General features: G+C 31.6%; 1 long non-coding RNA gene across 1 annotated transcript; it reads left to right on the forward strand.

Moving 5' to 3' along the window:
- The first annotated feature begins 7,059 nt into the window (after positions 1-7,059).
- On the forward strand, positions 7,060-11,190 carry LOC143049186 (uncharacterized). Its single transcript, XR_012970108.1, has 4 exons — positions 7,060-7,146; positions 8,849-8,917; positions 9,844-9,945; positions 11,009-11,190. It is a non-coding gene; the product is annotated as an uncharacterized LOC143049186 (long non-coding RNA).
- The last annotated feature ends 10,620 nt before the right edge of the window (positions 11,191-21,810 follow it).

Here is a 21,810-nt window from a genome sequence, read left to right on the forward strand (position 1 = left end):
GTGAATAAAAAATAATCCATACTATTCAAAAACAAAAGTGAGGAAAAACAATTAAGCATTCCTGTGTTCAAGGTAACAATATCAAATACTTTGCTTACCAATCAATTAATCAGCAACCACTCCATTATAATTTCATTATCTATACATTCTTTTACTACATGAGTTGTGTTTAAATGTTCATACTTGTTGTGTTTACATTAGTAGGGTGTCCGGTATCGAAAAAGACGTCTAATTAGCGAGTTTAAGTTAACGGATAACACACGGCTATATTTATATGCAAACTATTGGAAAATCATTATATTTTCCAATCATGAATGTCATGAGCTACCGTGGTCATGTTTTTCAAAATTTTGTGCTTTCTAAGGGTACCCAAAAATACCTACTCATACAGGCCATCTTCAACACGAAACATAAAATTATTGCTTTCTGTGTTATTTGTTCAAATGATACTAATCATCTAGCTTAAAAATTAAATTTATCATATAACAAAAGCTGATAAGATTTATATAATTTAAGTGTAAGTGTTTCATGATTTTTGTAAGACTATTTTTTTAGCAGAAATTTGTCACATTTTGAACGAAAGAAAATTTATTGCGTTTAACCTTCACAAGATTTTTACTCTGATTTCATCAATAAGACATGGTTCATATGTGTGCCAAATATATTTCGTGTAATGTTAATGAGTGAGAAGAAAATAGCTATTTAAAACACAAATTTAGTGATAATTCTGCCTTGATTCAAACACGCCTTTTCTCGTGCCGTTGATCGTTTTGTAGCTTACACTATCGGGTCATTAACTAGGACAATTGTCACTTACTTCATTTCTCTTTTTACTTGTTGTTTGGTCGATATGTATGTTTTGAATAGTCGAGTTATTTTGAAGATCATTGTTTTGTTTTAGGAAATATTTTTTTTGTTGATTTTTATATTTTTAATTGTTTCTTTTTTAATTGATTTTTTGTTATAATTGTAATTATATACAAATCAAATCCTTCCGTCACGTTTCAGACCTGGAATATGGCACACAGTCCTGTTAAACTATGCCCATCAAGCCCTAAACAAAGTAGGAATGAAATACGTGTGTTATATGTCAGGGTTCTACATAACTGAATTGCTTATTAATATGCGAGAAATTAGCACAAAAAAAGCTTTATCGAGGGTCTGGGAACACGGAAAGATCATGCATATTATAGTATATTTCAAGCGTCATTTATCTAGCTAGCACTTCCAAGGATCCCAATTCTGCTCAGTAGGAGTATTCAGGTTTTAAGAATCATTTTGTATGCCAGAAGAAGTAGATACCCGCATGATTTTACATGCTTTTCATGTAGATAAAGAGTTTGATGTAAAAGGCATATAGGGTAGGATAATAATAAAGTCACAAGTTACAGATGTTCTGATCTTATGCGTTCATTACTTCCCCTCCATACAGCATACGCATGAGCTCTGTTTTCAAACAGGCACACAAGATTTTCGCCGCTATATGCCTGTCCACGAAATATGTAAAAGTCTCTGGTTTGCCATCTGTAACATTCTACCAGGTGTACATGTTTTCACATGATGCGATACAACGTCATCCCTGTTTAGGATCGGTAAGCGCGCTGTATTTTTAGTCTTAAAGGAGAATCCAGATGATTTTTCCAATTCGTTAAACCTTTCTTATTGTGACATCGATGAATCTATGGACGCAGCTCGAGATCTTGTTGTTACGCTTATTTATCTCAAGTCAAAAATCAAAATAGATAATTGTGATCTAAACAAATTGAGCGTTATATTGGCTAAAATTGTCTGTTCTATGGTCGGGTTGTGGTCTCTTTGGTACATTCTCCATTTCCATTGTCAATTTTACAATTTATAATTTCTCCCTTGTCAAACTTCATCCTTGTAAATTTACTTTTAAACAATATGTAATAAGAGCAACACTCCAGACATAAATTTGATGTCTTCCCATATAGCAAAACTATACTACATTCTCCTCTTAAGTTAGGATGGGAAAAGAAGAATGACTTGTTCCTTTCTATCTCGAAGGTTAGATGTCATATGAATTTCTTAAGATTAAGATTTGTTTCGAACAAAATCTATCATGTACAGATTTATGCCCATGTCAGGCAAATGACATTTGTCACAATGCAAATACTCGTCTGGTTAGAGTCATTGATGACTACAAAGATGTAGATGTATAAGATTTTATTTTTCTTTTTGTACCTTATGAATCATTGCTAGCTATTAAATGAAAATTAAGCAGTCCATAATCTTTTCTAAACAATAAATATAACATCTACTCAATTTTGAAATCTTTGGAAATGTAGTAATAATCTATCTAGTGTGGAAAAATATGTCAATAAAACCCTGCCGTATGGTCTCTAACCTTGCCGTGGTTGGTTGGCTTAAACCACAGGAGACCATTCAATGTAGTAGGTAATACCAGCTTCGATCATAATTTTCTGTTTGCATTTGTTCTTTCTTTTTTTTCGTGTTTTTGCAATGGTGTTGTCAGCTTGTCTTTATTTTAAAATGTCCCTTTGGTTTCTCACGCCTTTTTTGTTTACAATTGTTTGTAAAATACATCTGTGCTGTACATAACCTCTCCCTTATTTTTTTTTGGAATACTTGTAAACAGCATAGCCAATTGTTGCTCATTTAATCATCTGCATATGTAGGATGGGGTGTTTTACCTATTTCTAATAGACGTTTTGTTTTTTTATAATTTACCCCCCCCCCTTTTCTCTGTTTGCATTAATTTTTACTACTGTAAAGCAAAGCTATACACAGAGCTACATATTCAACCAAGTTTGACGTTAATGTTACACAAATTTCAAAACAAATCATTTATATATACTCTTTCACAACCAATAACAGAAGTATGGTATTTACCTAGAAATCTCCTGACTATCATAAGACGTGAAAAACACATTTTTATTTTCGACAAATTATTAAAGTTAAGATCTTAAAAACATCTTTAGATGTTACTTGGAATGAATTAAATACAAAAATTTCAATTGAGAATTAGAAATAGGTCAAGGTCACTGTTATTTAACAGCTCTTTGAAAATTTCAAATTTGCACCCTATATGCAAAAAAGTCAATCTAAAGTCATTTTGGGGGATAAAAATATAAAATAAGTTTTAAAAGTAGATGCAAAAGATATATTTCTATAAATTAGTTTTTCTTATTTTGCTCCAAACGCATATATGTAGGAGAAACCAGCTATCTAAAGGTGACTGTGAATTTTACTGAATTTGACCTTTGACCCCGATTTAAAAAAAAGTGACCACGGCAGACAACGACGACAACGATATTTCGATGAGATTTGTTCTCCTCTTTCCAGTGATAAATATAGCCGTGTGTTATTCCATTAAGGCAAATCGATAAAATTTGTTGATTGGGCACCCTACTACCTTCATCTGAAGTCCTTTATAATGACATTCATTCCGATAAAAATGTAAAGGTTGTTATGTCGACGCTTTTGTTTCATAACCATTATAAATATGTTACAAAATGAAACCTGCCAGTAGATACCTTCGTTTTGAAGTTAAAAATTCTATACAAAAAGTTAACATAAAATATTTTAACTAACAAAATGTCATTCGAGTTTTTTTAATTTTAAATAAATCTCTTTAATGACAAATCCTTTTGGAACGCATACGTATATTTAAACATTATTTCATGATCACCTTTAAGTACGCAGCTAGGGCAAGAAAAAACAGATGTTTTAAATAAACCAAAACACGGGGTGTATTAATAGATGGTTTGTCAACATGTTCCGAGTTTAACATCTCCAATTAATGTTATTGTTATATTCTTGGATGTTTTTTTATTTTGTTGTATTTTGTTTCAACTTCATACTTGTTTGGCTTCAGGTACCATTCTTGTATTACAACTCCAGTTTCCGGTGCATGTCAAAACATGGAGGGAAACAAAATAGTGCATTTTTATCTGGGTTTTTTTCTGAACTCAATTTTTTCTGATTGATTATAGGTTTATGCTGAATTGAAACATATATATAGACTTTTAAAAAATCTTGCATCTTTTGAGTGATATCAATCCAGGAAAGTGGAAGGATATCATCTTTACTGAAAGTGGTGCGGCCTAGTAAAAACAGCAAACAGAAAGTAAAAAAAAAATGTTTTGACTTCAGGTTTACGTAACTTTTTATTCTTCGTGGCTTGACCCATTTTTTTTTTCATTAAACCACAATTTCACATTAGTACATACATGATATGAACATGACTTTTTTTTTCTATGTAGCATTTTTTTTTTCAAAGATCAGCTGTTTTGCATGTAGGCCTATGGAGCAGTAAACTACAAGACTGAAACCTGCATAGGGTATTTTTTTGTTCACTGCAAGGAAGTAGCTCATGTGGAGTTTTGTGCGCCCAGAATGACAAAACATCATGATTTAAGGACTTTTTAAGAGAAAAAAATCATGGGGTATTAAGCTACACACTGAAAAAACTGAAATAATGTAATAATTATGCTTTTTTACACTAGACACTATTCAAGAGTATTTAAAGATATAAAGCACAACAGTTTGGGGCAAATTGAGATTTTGATGGTATTACTTACATGATTTTTAATTGAAAAGAACATAGAAAGATTGATTTTTTTAATGAAATCTTCTTGTGATGAAAATTCTAGTTGCACAGTTTTATTGAAAATTAGTGCAAAGTTGAAGAGACAGCTACATACAAAAGTAATATATTTCTTTAGGGTTGACATTTGTAAGGCTCAGTTGTAGACATTTAGGTAGAATATGTATAAATAAACTTTTGGTGAAAAGATTTTCAAAAAATGTTCATTTTTCATGAGTCTATATTTCTTTTCCTGTTTGCTGCACTGCATTGTTAATTGAATTTTCTATATTTGGGTTAAAAAGAATTGTTTAAAAAGTAGAATTTTTCTAAAACTATCCTTCTTGAGAAGTATTTTTGTGATTAGGTGTGACAAATAATCGATATTCTTACCAAAAACACCAACTTGAGTATTCATTTTGTTTTTTCTTGAATTTTATTTCAAATTTTATATGCATTGGTGTGTCAAGTACAGTCTAAAAAACATGATACAGTAGGCATATATAAACCTGTATAGTCAAAAAAGAGAAAGGTATGATCTTTCTTGTGTTCAGATAGTTGTATTGTAGCAAATTCTTCAATATGCAAACGATTTTGGTAGTTTTTCAATTTTGACTTAAACAAGAGGCCCACTTGGATAGATTTCATTGAAAAAAGGGGGAGTGGTAAACTATTGAATGTGCTTCAATCAAACAGAAGGAAAAAAATAGAAATGATAGATAAGAATACTCTTCTGGCTTCACAGTCTCGAAATGATAAGAAACCATTCATAAAGATAGACTAGAATGAGATTACAGATCATTTGATAGACATGACTGATTTCCAAATTTTGCCTGTTTTCAGAAAGGGGTACTGCTTTAATAGTGGGGTCATTTTTATTAATACAGTCAAACAGTTCTTTAAGTAGCATTTGATATGTTCAAATATGGCTACTTAAACAAACTAAGTAAATGATTTATTTTTATAAGACATGTCATTATTGTTTTAGGTACCAGTCTTGTATTACAACATAAAGGGAAACAAAATAGTGCATTTTTTTCTGAATTTTGTTTTTCTGAACTTATGCTGAATTGAAACATATATATAGAATTCAAAAACATCTTGCATCTTTTGGGGGATATCAATCCAGGAAAGTGGAAGGACATCATGTTTACTGGAAGTGGTGCGACCTAGTAAATACAGCAAACAGAAAGTAGGAAAAAAATGTTTTGACTTCAGGTTTACGTAACTTTTTATTCTTCGTGGCATGACCCACTTTTTTTTCGATTGAATCACAATTTAACATTAGTGCATACATGATATGAACATGATTTTTTTTCTGTGTAGCTTTCTTAATTTTTTTTTTATTTTCAAAGATCAGCTGTTTTGCATGTAAGCCTATGGTACATTCAATTACAAGACTGCAACCTTTAATACTTTTTTTCATTTGAGCATCACTGTTTACGAAATGCGTGTTTGACGTATCAATTTACCTGTTACCTTTGATAACTATTAACCCGTTTTATATCCATACTTTTACAGTTTTGAATACAGATAAAGACTTTATTCTAAAGAAAATATTAAATACTCAGGTATGGATTAGTATCGAGTAAATCAATTAGTGAATCATCTTTTTGGCTTTTTTTTTTGGTACATATGCATCCCACCATAGTGTGGTTGTGCTGTGTCAAATGGCTACCCTTCCGGAGCAACTAAGATCACCCCTAGTTTTTTGATGGGGTTCGTGTTGGTTATTCTTTAGATTTTTAAGTTGTGTATACTTTATTGATTGTATGTTTGTCTTTTTCAATTTTAGCCATGTCGTTGTCAGTTTATTTCCGATGTATGAGTTTGACTGTTCCTTTGGTAGCTTTCGTCCCTCTTTTGTACATGTATCTTTCATTTAAGCTTATGTGTTTTGTCTATATGCCATTTTGTTTTTGTTGACATTTATAGTTGTGTTTAGAATAACTAAGATTATAACACATTGTTTCCATTAACTGTGTACCCATGTTTTTTTTCTTTTTTACCTTTTATGTCTGTTTGTTTTGTTCAAACATTGTTTTCAATATAATAGACTATTGTGACACTGATATAATTGTGATCGATTAAGCAAGCTATAAAACCAGCCCTTATCCAAATTTTCAACGGAAATGGCCGCATAGCGATAAACAGGTAATCATTGGTCATCTCAACTCGATTGCTTTTTTCACTCTCGCCGTTGAGTTGACCGACGATAATCTGTAAGTAAATGGAAAAACTAATCGTGTTCTTCAGGTTTAAAAACAATAATAGAAAGTAAAGTATGTTTTTTGTATTTTTTCATGTAGTAAGCAAATAATACTGATCTGCATGAAACAAATCAAAATTTACATCAAATATGCATCTAAAATCATATTTTACCACTGAACCTATGAGAAATTTTGCAGAAAATCTAGATAGATATGTTAGATTTCAAAATCCGTGACAAATAATGAAATTTCTTATCTTTAAAATGAAAATAAATAGACCTGAAATGTGTTCATTATCTTGTCTTCTAGTTATACAAGTGCAAAGCAATGAAGGTTCAAGCTCTTATAATTCTTTTCGTAGTGCAGGTAAATCTAAAATAGTTATTTGTTTAAAATTATACTTTTGTACTGAAAACAGAGTGTAAGTGTTGTCATTCTTTTTTTCAAGATTTTTATTTCAAATAGTGTCTTCTTATACAAAAATCGAAATGCTATGCTTTGGTCTCTGTATTCAAAATGCGATCGTGTCGTATTGAAGGTCCATAGTAACTTAGTATTGCTCGTTTGCACTCACACCTCATCTTGGTATAGGAAATCATATCACATTATTTGTTTTCTATATTAGATCATCAATATGGTAATGTTTACTTACTGCTATCAATCTGATATCTCGACACATTTTGAATTTCGTCAAAGAAGCATTTATTAAATGTTTGCCAAAATTTTGTTATATTACTAGAACACCACTTCTGCGACATTGTAAGTCCGTGGCTGAATTGAAATACCTACGTCCAATTTTGTTTTTTGATTTTAGTATTCGTATTGTCATCTGATACAGTTATGTCGATTTTAAGGTGCACAGTTTTCTCTGCCGTCAACATCTTTTTGTTTAAACCCGTCCTAGTGCTGTTTAAATATTTTACTCTTTTTTTTTTTTGAGAATGAGCGAATCAGGTGGGTGTATGTTGGTTTATTTTATCATATTGTACTTATTGTTTTGAGGGACGGTTAGTAAGATATGTCACGGCCAGGCTAGTAAACTTGGTAACCAAAATGCTCACATTCAATCTGTACCGATAAAAAGTATTAAATATAATCCTTAACCATGTTTACACCACGACCCATATTAGTGCTCATATTAAGGAGGAAGATATACGAAACACAAACACTACAACTGGAAGCTATATGCGATATATATTATTGCAAACTCCGAAAGAATGGTGACGTTGCTTCGTCATACTATCAAAGTCAACGTAGCGTAGTAAAGAGGACGTAACCGCTGTTTCGGAGTTCGATTTTATTTGTATCGGATTTGACCGGAACTTGCTAATTATTAATAATATTAATTTTATAGATAACATACGGGTTTGGAATGGTGTTATTTTTAATCTACGACATTGTCATATATATAAGTAACTAATACTAGTTTATATACAAATTTCTGTTCTTAGATTCGTTGCTTTATGTCATGCCGGTTAACAAATTGGACCTCGTTATTTTAGTAGTATAGATGTCTGCCAAGAACAGTGTAATGTAATACGCATCACCACCAACGTTGTGTAGTTGCAGTCAACGTTTCAGTAATCATTTAAAGTTTGCATTCTGTATAATGAACGAGTATTGCATAAGAATAGTAAAAACAGTATTGTTTTTGATGAATTGTCAGTGTGAACTAAAGTTAGGCATGCCCGTCCCCCCCCGAAAGTCAAATGGTTCATGACTATGATATGAGCGAATTTTGTTATGTTCATACCATGTATCTATTTGCTGCGATTACAAAGAAATTCCAACATTAACAATGCCAGACTTATAACTTAGGTCACCAGAAGTGTATTTCGAATAAAATTCGACTGAACAGTACAACTCGTATAAAAAAGGCAAAATAAATCATGAAGTTGAAGAGCAAATACTGAAGTGTGAGCACAACACATTGATGATGAAAAGAAATGTTTAAATTTGCCTTAGAATTCGGTATCTTTGTTAAAATTTGTCATAAAGCGCCAAAAAATATAAAGCTGAAAATTCATAATAGTCAAAACTGTTATATGTTTCCCTTACAATGTTTCAGGTTTCTTCTATGACAACAAAAGAACCAATTGAAAATGAGAGGTTTAGATTCAGATATGATCCACAATCGGTACGTACTTTTTATTTTATCATTAGAGATTTTTTGTGTCAATTAACGATTTTAAAAGTTCTGAAAGATGGACACATTCATAAGCGTTTAGAAATCAGAAATCAGAATTTGCATTGGACAAGAAAGTGTACATTTTTGTATTTTGAGACACAAACTATCTTAATCTCAATGAAATGTATTATGATTTTGCAAGGACAAATTCGAAACTTTTTTTTAATAAAATAATAATGATCGCGTTATGAATATTTCAAATATGTATTTACCAAGGGTTTGCTCAGTTGACATAACATGTATATTGATTTACATAATATATTGATTTTCCTATTTTTATCACAATTCATTTTTGGGGTCCTTTATAACTGACTGTTCAATGTGAGCGAAGGCTCCATGTTGAAGACCGTACTTCGACCTATGATTATTTTACAAATTGCGACTTTGCAGTCATTTTACATCTGCTTATATCCATTTGAATATGTATATAAACCAGCAGTAGATAACTTATAATCAATTTATTGTAAATTTATTTTAAAATAAGCAATCAGGATAAAACAAAACACACAAAAAAACAAGAATTATTGGATTGAGAGATACCTCAATTAATGATAATAATTGATAATCCCACAATGACTTCAGATGATGAAAAAAGTAAAGTCACAAAAAATACTGAACTCCGAGCCTTAAAAGCGCTGTTCCATTGCCTTTTGTGAGTTTAATTGTTAGTAGTTTTTCGGTTTTGCTGTGCATGTTCTGATCTTGTATCATGGATGGATATTATTGGTGTTTGATTTATTAAATCGGAAGGGGGCACTGTCAAAGAATTTGCTGCTTCAAGTAGGGCATTATTAAAGAATTGTATGCTACAAATAGGGAACTTTTAAAAAGGATTGAATAATCATATCCAGCAAATCTTTTCTGTATTTATATAGATGATACTGATGGCAATTAACCATCACAAATGTTATCTTTACGCAACATCCGGTTCCGAGTCTACAGATGTTCATACCACTACTGGACTTCATCTTTTGGAGGTAAAGGCATATAGTTATGTATATATATGTGTGTGTATGTTGGACAGACGAATTGCCATGTCTGTATGGTAATGCAGATTGTCACATTGATAAAAAGAGTTAAAAAACTTGAATGAATTGAATATTCATAAGGTTATGTCGTTTTCTTCCATTCAGTAATCGCTGAAATTCTTAAACTGCATAAAATAATTATTATTTTTTTATCTTCACTGGTTGTTGGTGCTGTGTTTATACAAATGGGTATATGTACTAATCGAAGTTAGACATGCTGGTTTGAAATCTCGAAAGAAAGGTAAACGCTGACTGTTTCAACTAAGAAACATTTTGATAGGTAGTTGATTTTTTTTTTTTTTTTTATTATTTGAAGTTTTTTTTTTTTTTTTTTTATCTCTGTAAGTTTGATACCAACTACATTTGGCTGGTGGAACTCCAATCTGATATATAGTATTAATGGTTTATAACTGTTCATTGACATATTGACAGAATATATTGATAAATTGATTAACTGTCTTTTTTTCATATCGAAACTATACTTTTGACCAATATATATTTTTTTGCTAGAACACTCTCTGAAACGGTTACATCTATAATTGTTATCATATTTTCCGTTTAAAACGTTTATACACATGGTTCATCTATTTAAATATTGATTGTTATATGCTGTTGTCTCATGAAAAAGCACACAACATTTTTAGTTTATCAAAGATTGATCCATTTGTAAATTGACTGTTAGTGTTCAATACCACTTTCAACGAGAGCTATCAGATAAAAAAATGTCAGTTGTTATTGGTTGAGGGCTCATCGGAATAATATATCTGCGGCAGGATAACTTGCAATATAATCAACCAAGATTAGAATCAAAAGCATCTGCCAATGGCATTTATTATCAATTTCTTTAACTTGGAAAAACTATTTCATTTTAGATTTCGTTTATATTTTAGTTTATTTTCTTCCCCTTTTGTCGGTATCTTCTTATTATTCGCACGGACGTTTAGGGTGACTTCCGACACTAAGGGAGATAACAACGTTATACATAAGATAATTGTTCATGTTTTTTTTTCAGTTGAAGATAATTACTCTAATTGACGACGATACAGCGATGTATACTTCTATTACTCACGATGCTTTAAAAGCGGAGAGCACACTACTTGGCCATGTCTGTCGTAATCCTAATAATACAATTTACCAACTGACTGTACCTAATTCATAAGAATGTTTGTTTGCATTAAATTATGTCACATCTTATTTTTTTGTACATGTATATTCTTAAGTAGACTTAGGTTATAGGGAGGGTTTGGATACTCTAACATGTTTAACCCCGTCCCATTATGTATATTTGTGTTCAAAGTAAGGAACATATGAATCAGCCATTGTCGTTCGTGTTGTGTTACATATTTGTTTTTCGATCATTTTTGTTAACATAAATGTGGCCGTTTTGTTTTCTCGTTTGAACTGTTATACATTTGTCATTTCATGTCATTTTATGGCTGCATAAACTGTACAAGCTTTGTTCATTGTTGAAGACTACACTGCTATCTATAGTTTTTAATTTCTGTGTCATTTATATGGTCTTCGTTAACACTTGTGAAGAGTTGTATCATAGAAAAAACACCACATTTTCTTTTTTTGTACAAGAGTTTATCATGCTTTCAATTTACATATGTAATATAAAGTTGTGGAAGACAACGTCAGCCTAGCGTATTAGCATGTAAGCCTATAAGCCTATCATCGTAGATTACTTTTCAAAATCACTTTGTCAATTATTTTAATACCCTGTAAGATTTTCCCAAGGTCAAGGTATTAGGCATACATTGCATTTACACCCATCTTCCATTTTAAGCCATGTAGTCCATTTTTGAATTCATTTAACACTATATATCTCAAAACACCATAGTACAAGAATCGATACGGACGTTGTTTTATTGGTTGGTATCCGCCCGGTTTATTTTTTTTTTTGTTTTTTTTTTTTGTTACCTTTATTTTGCATCTAGTACTTTTAATTCAAAATCACTTAATGAAACAATGGCGTTCTGAAATTATTTTCGATTTATGAGTTTGACTGGTCCTCTGGTATCTTTCGCCCCTCTTACATTAAACCCGAAAGTTTATATTGTATTATATATTATATTGTTTATAAATGTCCGCAATCAGTATTCTGAATTTAGTTTGAACTCTTGACCTATATTCCTATTGTGCTTATCTAATCACGAACTATTAATTCATTCAATTGACACAATTGACACAGAATAGTCAATCAAATTGTGGTTCATAATGTATGATTGTCTATGATTTCAGGACTTTATACACTATAAATTTTATAATATTTTTTCAGTCACTACATTTTAAACTAAATACTACGGATCTCATTTCGGTTCATTCAATCTATCATATGTCAAAGACTACTTAGAACATGCTTTTGGTAAAATCATTTATTAAGGTGGTACCTTACACTACAGGGAGATAACTCTGTAAAATTTGCTAAACGTTTTAATTACGTTGTGTTGTTAAGGGATTATTAAGCTTCTCAATGATCAAAATTAGTGTTTTTCAAACTGCTATATAACCTTATAGTCGTTTTTGTAAATAACAAATCCAAAATTCGTTTATTTTTCGGAATGTGTAACATTTATTTGTATAAGCTTTAGTTCAAATGCGATACAGAAAGGAGTTGTTGTCCAATTAATGGAACCCAATCAGAAAAGTTCGAATTGTTAATGGAAAGAACATCATCAATATATCTGAAAGTGAAATTAAATAACCTAGCTTCTTTGATATTCTTGTTTTTGACAAGTGTTTGAAGGAACTCCGATTCATATGAAAATAAGAAGAAGTCAGCAAGGAGAGGCGCGCAGTTCGTTCCCATAGGAATGCAGACAAACTCAACAAATATGTTGTCGATAAGAAACTCCAGCATACTGACCACTTGTTCTTCTGTGTAGCATGTTTTACCTTTTTGTTTGTCACTATTAACGAAATCTGCCTTATGAAATCCAAAAGCAATAAATTTATAGCGTATGCTACCATTTTTATGTTGAAAGGCATTGTGGATTATTTCTTTTAGACGATTTTTCAATTTCACATGGGGAATGGTGGTATACAGGGTTGAAAAATCAAAAGTTTTGATAGAACTAACTTCAGAAAAAGACCGAGATCTAAAATTGTCTAGAAGTTCTTTAGAATTTTTAAGAATCCACATATGGTTAATACCACTACGCGAGTAAACAGTTTCACAGTATTTCTGAAGACCTTCTTTCATTGCGGATAGAATTTTAATCAATCTAATGGACAATTCTTTAGCGGAACATGAAGATGAGCCAACAATATGCCGTTGTTTGTACGGAATTTTATGAAGCTTTGGTATCCAATACAAACAAGGCAAGTCCTCCGATTTGGTGTTCAATATAATGTTTATTGAAGCCATGAAGGACTTATGATTTGCTAAAATCTCATCCTTGTCAAATGATATGTCTTTGTATGTGGGATTACCTGAGTGCTCCTTTATACCCAATTCTTTTACAAGACATTCGTAGTAATACGATTTACATACAAAGACAATATTATTTGAAGCTTTGTCTGCAGGAACAACAACATACTTATCATGAAGAGATGATAGACATTTCATGGCCTCTTTGTCTCTGAAAACGGACTTTGGTCGATCGTCGTTCACACAGTTTTTCAACTTGTGAATGCGACATTTTATCAGAGACCTGACAGTTTTAACCCATTCTGACAAAGTGTCCAGTTCAACTTCTTCTCGCTTAGCCAATGCTCTGGCGTAGTGCTTAATGAAATCCATAATTATTTTGAAATTATGGTTCCAATTGATGTGTTGGTGTTCTTTAAACTTAAGACTATGAGAAATCACCTTTCGGAGATTTTCATGTTGAATTATGTTTAGATCTCCAGTTATAACATGACCAGAGGGGCTGTAATTATAAGGCGAGTGTAAACAGTCACATGTCGGAGGGTTTTTTAGGTATTGTTCTAAATCAAGGTCCTGCAATGCTTGTTTATAGTTAAATATTTTAGGTGCAATGGTTTTGGTGTAACTGTATGATACAATAGAAACAGAAGGCGAAAAATATATTCTGAAGGTTGAATTATTTAACATAATTTGAGACTGTTGTGGTACAATACCATCTCGATGCCCAAAATACAAAGAAGAAAATAATCAAATCGTCCATTGGATTTATTTTGGATTTCACTTCTTTTCGTTTTCTTTGTTGTTTTTAATGTGTAAGTTGTTGTCTGGGGGTGGGACTTTCAGTATTTCTGACGCACATCAACTTCTTGTCACTTTCTAAGTTTGTAATAATAAGTTTTTGTAGATAAACGTTTTAATGAACAATTTATTTCGTGTTTCTTTTCTTTGTGTTTAGCTCTTCACGTGTTCCGGTACTTATACGTCCGTAGTTTTCGATTTTATTTTATTATATTTGTCCGAGAGCGTCCATGCTAAAGGTAAACACCAAAAGCACTGCATATGCATATAGTTTTTAAAGATTCCAAGTAATTTAATATTTGCATTCAGAGAAATCAATTGAATGCATTGAATAATGAATCACATTTTGTTTTTATGATGTGAATTAATCTTGATCCATATCTAAACGAACAGAGGATACCAAAAACTTTCATATCCTTCTGGAGCAACTTAGATCAACTCCAGATTTAGTTTTGTGTGTTTAGTTTGTGTTACTTAGTCTTTGATATTATATGTTTGGCTTTGTATGCTATTGTTAGTCTTTTGTCTTTGTTTTTTTTTTCTTCACATTGCAATGTAAATAAAGATCGAATCATGAGTTAATATGTCCCTTTGGTATCTTTCGCCTTATTTATGTAACCTAAATAAATTAAGGAACCGAAAGAGGAAAAAAATATATGTCAATCCGCTTGTTTTCGGGAAATTAGACATTGTTTTGGAGGGGAAATGTCATCTCTTGCTTTGTCATAGTTTTATCATTGACATTTTTGAGTTCCCAAAAACCTGAGGACTCCGAGAATCTGACAAAAAATCCAAAACATGACATGCGAACATCCTTTCGCGTTAACATAAGGACAAATTAGAAACAACAGTAGATCCCTTATAAAAAAATTACGAAAATTCATATGAAAATAATTAAAAGATATACAAATCAAGTTCAAAAACCAAACCTAACAGAATTGCATAAAACAAAATGGAACAAGACCAGGTACGTCATTCTCCGCTATTGATCAATATGAAGAATAAGAAGAATTATAATTAATTGTTAGTAGTTAGTTAGAAGACATTTCTGAAACCCTTGTTCTTGTTTTGCGATACTTTTTCAAATCATGCTATTCTAGCATTGAAGTTGTCTGGGAACAAAACTATGAACGCAAATGGAGCAAGAAGTAGTAAGAACAGAATAATTATAACTATTTTTTTCGAATCTTTAATACGTTTTACGATAATTTTTCATATTGGGGTATTTAAGTATTGACGTTGCCAAAGAACCTATTTTTAGCCAGTTTGTTTTGGATTTATGAGTTTGACTGTCCCTTTGGTATCTTTCGTCCCTCTTCTATGAACAGATTAATAATAATGCTTGTCTTTCAAACGGACTTTGATGGGTTGCAGCCGGTTAAACGACCCTCCATCTTAAAGAGACATCGATTATCTATAAAAAGGGTAATGCATTTGTCAAATGTTTGTTTACCAGGACTAATAACAATGAAAACATAACTGCCACATTTATTATGGAAATATTTAGTGGTTCTGAAGATGATGAGATTATGTCATGTGTAATAATTTCTAAAGAGATTCCATAGTCTTTAAATGAGGCTCTGTAGGGCAAAGCCTTAATCATAGTTGCATAAATGTACTGTTCCATTGACGTGTTGATCTGTAAACCTCGGGTCAACCTGTTTGAACCTCCAGCTCCTATATTATCCTAATTCTTATCATGTCACGTTCGGATAACAATAAGTATATAGTTAATAACGGGTTGAATCTTATAATCAGAAGTTTAATTGAGGTTATTAAGATCAATACAGATATGAACAGAGAGGAAAGAAAAAAACTGGAAGTTCTATTAAAAAAGACAATACAATGACGAACAAGAGAAATAAATACATATACAGTGTAACCTGTGTATTCAGACAAACTTAGGGATTTGAAAAAAAAATGTCGGATTAAGCAGGGTGTTGGGATTCTATGTTGGTTTTTTTCTGCAAGGATAGGCCTATTTAAGGACCATGTGACTGTTAGAGCACAATGTTAATATACTCATGTGTCGGACCAGACAGGTTAGACTGTACTGCTCAAAGTGCAACGAAGACGCAAGTTTGAGCTCTTCTAACCCACTGTTTCAAATGAGGAAAATAAGTATGAAGAATAAAAATAGTCGTTATGGTCACCAATGAGACAACAATCTACCAGAGCCTAGATAGTATTCTTGTCAGCAACTAAAGGTCTTCGTACGATTTGTTTCGTTCTATTATCACCTGTGCAAATATATCAGATGTTTCATAATTCGGAGACGATTCTAATTTACAGACACCAGATGCGAAAATTAGTGTATGCAAATTCATTAAAAAAAAGACAGGACAGGAGCTTTCATTAAAAAAAAAAGGGTGGGAATGACCAACTTGGCAAAAAAAAGTCAAGGATAAACTAATAAAAAACCAGGACCGAATAGAGTAAAAGATAAAAAGCCAGGACAGAAAAAGAAATGCAGAACACAATTTTTATCCTTGCCCCCACCTCTCCTAGAAATCAAATGGTAGCTCCCTCATATATATTGTATAAGATAATAACAGAAGTCTAAGATTTAAGAAACACGACAGATAACATAGAGAAATGATTTCAATCTGTGAAATGTGTATTCACAATTATGAACTTCTATTTACCAAGCTGTTTGTACTAAGAAACTTAGTAAGATAAAGAACGGGTCAGTTATTAAAAATTCTTATATAACCATTATATAGCCATGAATACGGTATGGACTTTGCTCATTGTTGAAGGCTGTACGGTGACTTATAGTTGTTAATTTCTGTGTCATTTTGTCTCTTGTGAAGAGTTGTCTCAATTGGCAATAATACCGCATTTTCTTTTTATATTTACCAAATGTATATTAGTCATCTGATCGTCTAATCGCTAAACCATTTTAGTTTGTAAGCCAAAACTATTTGTATGATATACTAGTAGTCCTTACATGCATACAAAATATTGAGATGTAAGCACAACATACGGATTTTATGTGTTTTTTCGTGATGGAATTTAACTGTTTTGATTTGATAGTACCTCTTGATTATTACGATTCAGAAACAAATATCTCTTAACTGAATTTTAGGCCTTGCTGCCGCAATGCTGAGTTCAATTTGGAAGTTCCCATAAAACTTTGCGACGACGCTAGAAGAGACGTACAGAAAACGACAAGTTAAGATAAAGATAATGCCATCCGAACCAACCAAGCTAAAACAATGAACTTAAACTATTATTCAATAGCGGATCAACAGAGATGTATGCTGAAACAATGACTAAATGTAAAACCAAAAATGTATTTACCTAATTCAGTAATACAGACTAGCAAGAACACTTTGGAAATTTGGGTTTATAAAGATTTTCAACTTTGTAACATGTTTGCCTTGCAATGTGTTTTTTCGAATACCACTGACTAGTGTTGTGTAGACAACATTACAGATCTGAATGCTAAAATACTAAGCATGGTATATTTGATGATATTTTATTTAAAAGTTGAGTTTGAAAATTGTTGGGTTGGCGTTATTATGAGCTGTACACACATGTGACTGTGTTTTGCTTAGAGTTGTCATATCATGTGTGGTCATTGTTGTATAAGATGCTGTTTCGTCATCGACCATCTTTATAACAGCCATCTGAAATTCAAAATTAAGTTATACATGTTACAGCATACATCTATCTGTGCCCATGTAATATATATAACAATATCAAGGGTACAATGCACCGTAGTTGACAAAGTTGTCATTTTCTCCTAAATGATATATGACGTGTGCTTACTAATTGCTTTTGGGGAAGCGTGGGGGGGGGTCAAAATAAAAACAAAAGCAGCTTGACTACTCTCCGTTTTTGATGTGCAAGTATATATGTACCATATCATACATGTTATTTTAAAATGTGTTGATAAGTGCATATCTTTATTGTTTATGTGAAATAAAATCACTGCTACGTGACAGTTTTGAGGTTGTAAAATTGTGTAGATATCTGTATTTTATCGAAAACTTTATGTTGCTTTCTAGAATAACTGTTTGTTTTGCGGTAGTTTTTTGTTGCAGTTGCTTTGACGCAAAACTCGTATATTATATGAATAATTTGCATTGTGTACTGCTATTTCATACGTATAGCTACGACTCTTTAAATCTACATAAGCAGTCACAATCTGATATTGTGTACCAAACCTCATTTCTTTACTCTGAAATTGTACCTTTAATGATAATTGTAAGTTGTAAGGTCATACAAAGAATTACCTCATCATCTTTGATTAAATATCTTTTGCTGTAATAACGGGAAAGATGACTAACTTAGCTTTATTTAACAATGAATTTCTCCGTTTCACTTAATACAAAAAAGATACAATCCACCTTCATTCGAAAGATACAAAGCCTATGCTCCTTTTTAAACGGCAAATGAATTTTGGTTCAACATGTTCAAGGGATTTGATAGTTGATAAACTGATTGTTCACAAATGTTTTGTTTATATCTCTTTATGTACTTTATTTTTGTTTGTCATTGGCTTAAATTATTTTTGTTTGTTATCAATCGAAGCTACATGTAGATTTCCTTATGGCAGTATTATCTTGACCGTCAATATAATACTTCCATGATTTCAGAATGACATATAATTCACGACCAAGCAAAACGATTTACGAATATTTCAAAGTATTTGCTGTAATTAAGCATGTATATTTATTTACCGTTTCAAGGGTTAAAACATTGCAACATTTTGGGTACTTTGCTAATTTGCATAGCGGCCATTTTGCCTTACCATGAAATAACAGAATACATGCCTCTTGAATATAATGCAAATATGCCAAAACTTATATCGAATCAACAATTTGTCCGCATATAATTAAAATCTACATGTTTTTTATATGGAAATCGGTCTAAAAATAGAACATATTGTTTTCCAAATTGGTCACATCAAAGAAGACATGACCACATCAAATATTGAAACAAACACATCATGTGGTGAAAAATCGTGAAATCGTGAATGGTAAAACCACATCGAGTAATGACAGAATCATATTAAGTAATGACAAAACTATGTCAAGTCAATACCAAACCAGATCATGTAATATCAAAATATCATTATGTAATGACTATTCCTTATTGAGTTATATCAAAACATCATTACGTAATGTCAAAACCATATTATGTAAAGACAAACTATCATCAAGTAATAATAGAACACCATAACGTTATATCAGAGTTCCACATAAGACAGCTGTGGCGTTCCATATTTTTGGCTCTGTCCGTGTACAAATGAACATTGCCTAATTTGAAAATTTTCATCCTTTTTAGTTTAAAAATCGAATGCGTAATTTTAGTATATTTTCTATATAAAATAGGGTATTGTTCATGATTTGTCCGAATTTGTTGGTCAAATTCATTAAAAAAAACATGATGATTTCATCCTTCAGATTTCGTAAAAGTTCAAATGTTTCCCTTTTTCCCAAACAATTACATAACATTTTTGAAAAGTACACTTTTCTTAATATCTGCATAAGGAGGAAGTTTTCAAAGACATATTAGTTTTAGATTCAACACGGAAAGGGACTGGATTATCCGCAAATGAGATATAAATAATATTTTCAATATGTTACAAAGGGAAGTAATTTAATCAAAAGGGCCAGTCACGTGGTGCAAATCATACGAATAAAGTACGCTTGATTTTTCCATATGATGTAAATTGTAAAATCAGTTAAGATACATTCATGTTAATAGATAGAAATACCTCTAAAGTATGTAGTCCATGTGCAGTGTGTACTTCTGTTAGCTCAGATCCAGTTGCCTTATATAAATAACATTTATGACCAACTTTTGCCAATAGAGTACTCTGTAAGTAAAACATCGAATTGTTATAATAAATAAAGCCACTGTAAACAAAGAAATCCGCTATAAAAACATCCACCACAAAAATATCAACAAACGTGTGCCTGGAAACCACTTGGAACAAAAACTATTCATCTGACAATCTTGTAAAAGATAACTAGAATATATATCGTCTCAATTATATCAAAGATTCATTATGACTTTCAAAGTTAAATCTACCGATTAATTTGCCATTTTAGAATCCAAATGACTATGGGTAATTTCATTGTGCGTACACCAAAATGAAAATAAAGTTACGTCATTGGTTGTATTTCCATTGTATTGCTTTTGAACAGATTACAGCATGTTGATGTACGCTTTTAAACATATCACCAATAGTGCATTAGATTCTAAAACGACTAATTGAGTAAATGTCAATCACCAGAAAATCGACTTGTAGTTGCTAAACAAAACACAAATACAAATCCCTTTACCTTTAACCAAATGACACTTACTGTGAGAGTACTTTAATTCGTGGTTATTAATTTTCGTGGTTTGACCAAAAATTACATGTTCGTGGTTATTTTTAAATTCGTGGATTTAAGTTTTCTGAAGAAATAACAAATTGTTTGAAGAATTGTAGCCATCAGAAACGAAGACAATTTATAGTAACAATATGATGGATAGAGTCATACACGAAAACCACGCAAATTGGTTCCCAACGAAAAAGTACTTTAACAGTATTTTCCTGTTTGTTATGTACACTGTAGTATTTGTAAACATAATCATTACCGAAACCGGGTCATATCTGAAGGCAAATGTTTCGCGCACTGCAGGTTGATGCGTTGGTCCAGAATGGTGATGGTGTCCATGATGTTTTGTTGTCATGGCAAAAACCTATAAATCAATAAGAATACAGTCATCAATGATTATGCGTACAAGAGTAGTTGTAGTCGTTGTCGGTATATCACCAACCCAAGAATCTAGTAGAGTTTTTCTGTTGTTTTTTGTCTTATTTTAGTCTTATTATACAATGTAGTATTTATACCCTTCAGCATCTTCACCTTCTATATAAATAGATCATTCGTTGATATTGTTTTATAATTAAATTGTTTATCTCAGTCATTCATGTTTGTATATAGTAAATTAAAAAATGATCAAGATGATTCTTTTAAATATATCAAAAAACTTAAAACGGGTTAAAAAAATTTTGTTATGTTACTAGATGAGCTAGGAAGTAAACTTCTGTGCTGATTTATATCAATTCTTTGATGTTGATTATATATCCTCTAAAGCTGGTCGAAGCAAAGACAAATTTTGACCAATATGAAAATGATTTCACCAAAAGAACCTTTGTGAGCATGCTTCAAAGACTCATAACTGTTCCATAAGTAATCTTATAGAATTTTAAGCATGTCAAGCAGATATAATCAACATCTACTTAATTAGTCTTAATATGTCTAAATATCTAAAAAGTTATAGTATTCAAAAGGTATTGCAAAATTATTCCTTTTCATTTTTTGTTTTGTTATATGGATACAAATATAAGTGATACATGTACCAATACAATATTTGTTGTGGTATGAAAGTGTAGTAATCAACATTTACTGTAATAATGTTAATTCACACAAATTAAGAAATAAACAAATGAACGGAACAGATGCTCTGCAGGGCACAGCTTTGTACGACCGTAGAGGTCGAACCCTGAACTGTTGGGGCTAGTATGGACACAACATTCAAGCTGGATACAGCTCTGAATTTGGATTGTGATTAAATAGTTAACACAGCTTAGGTTTCTGACACAGAATGAGTGTGGTCTAATGAACTTAAAATATTTT

This window comes from Mytilus galloprovincialis, chromosome 10, assembly GCF_965363235.1.
Source record: "Mytilus galloprovincialis chromosome 10, xbMytGall1.hap1.1, whole genome shotgun sequence".
Lineage (NCBI taxonomy): Eukaryota > Metazoa > Mollusca > Bivalvia > Mytilida > Mytilidae > Mytilus > Mytilus galloprovincialis.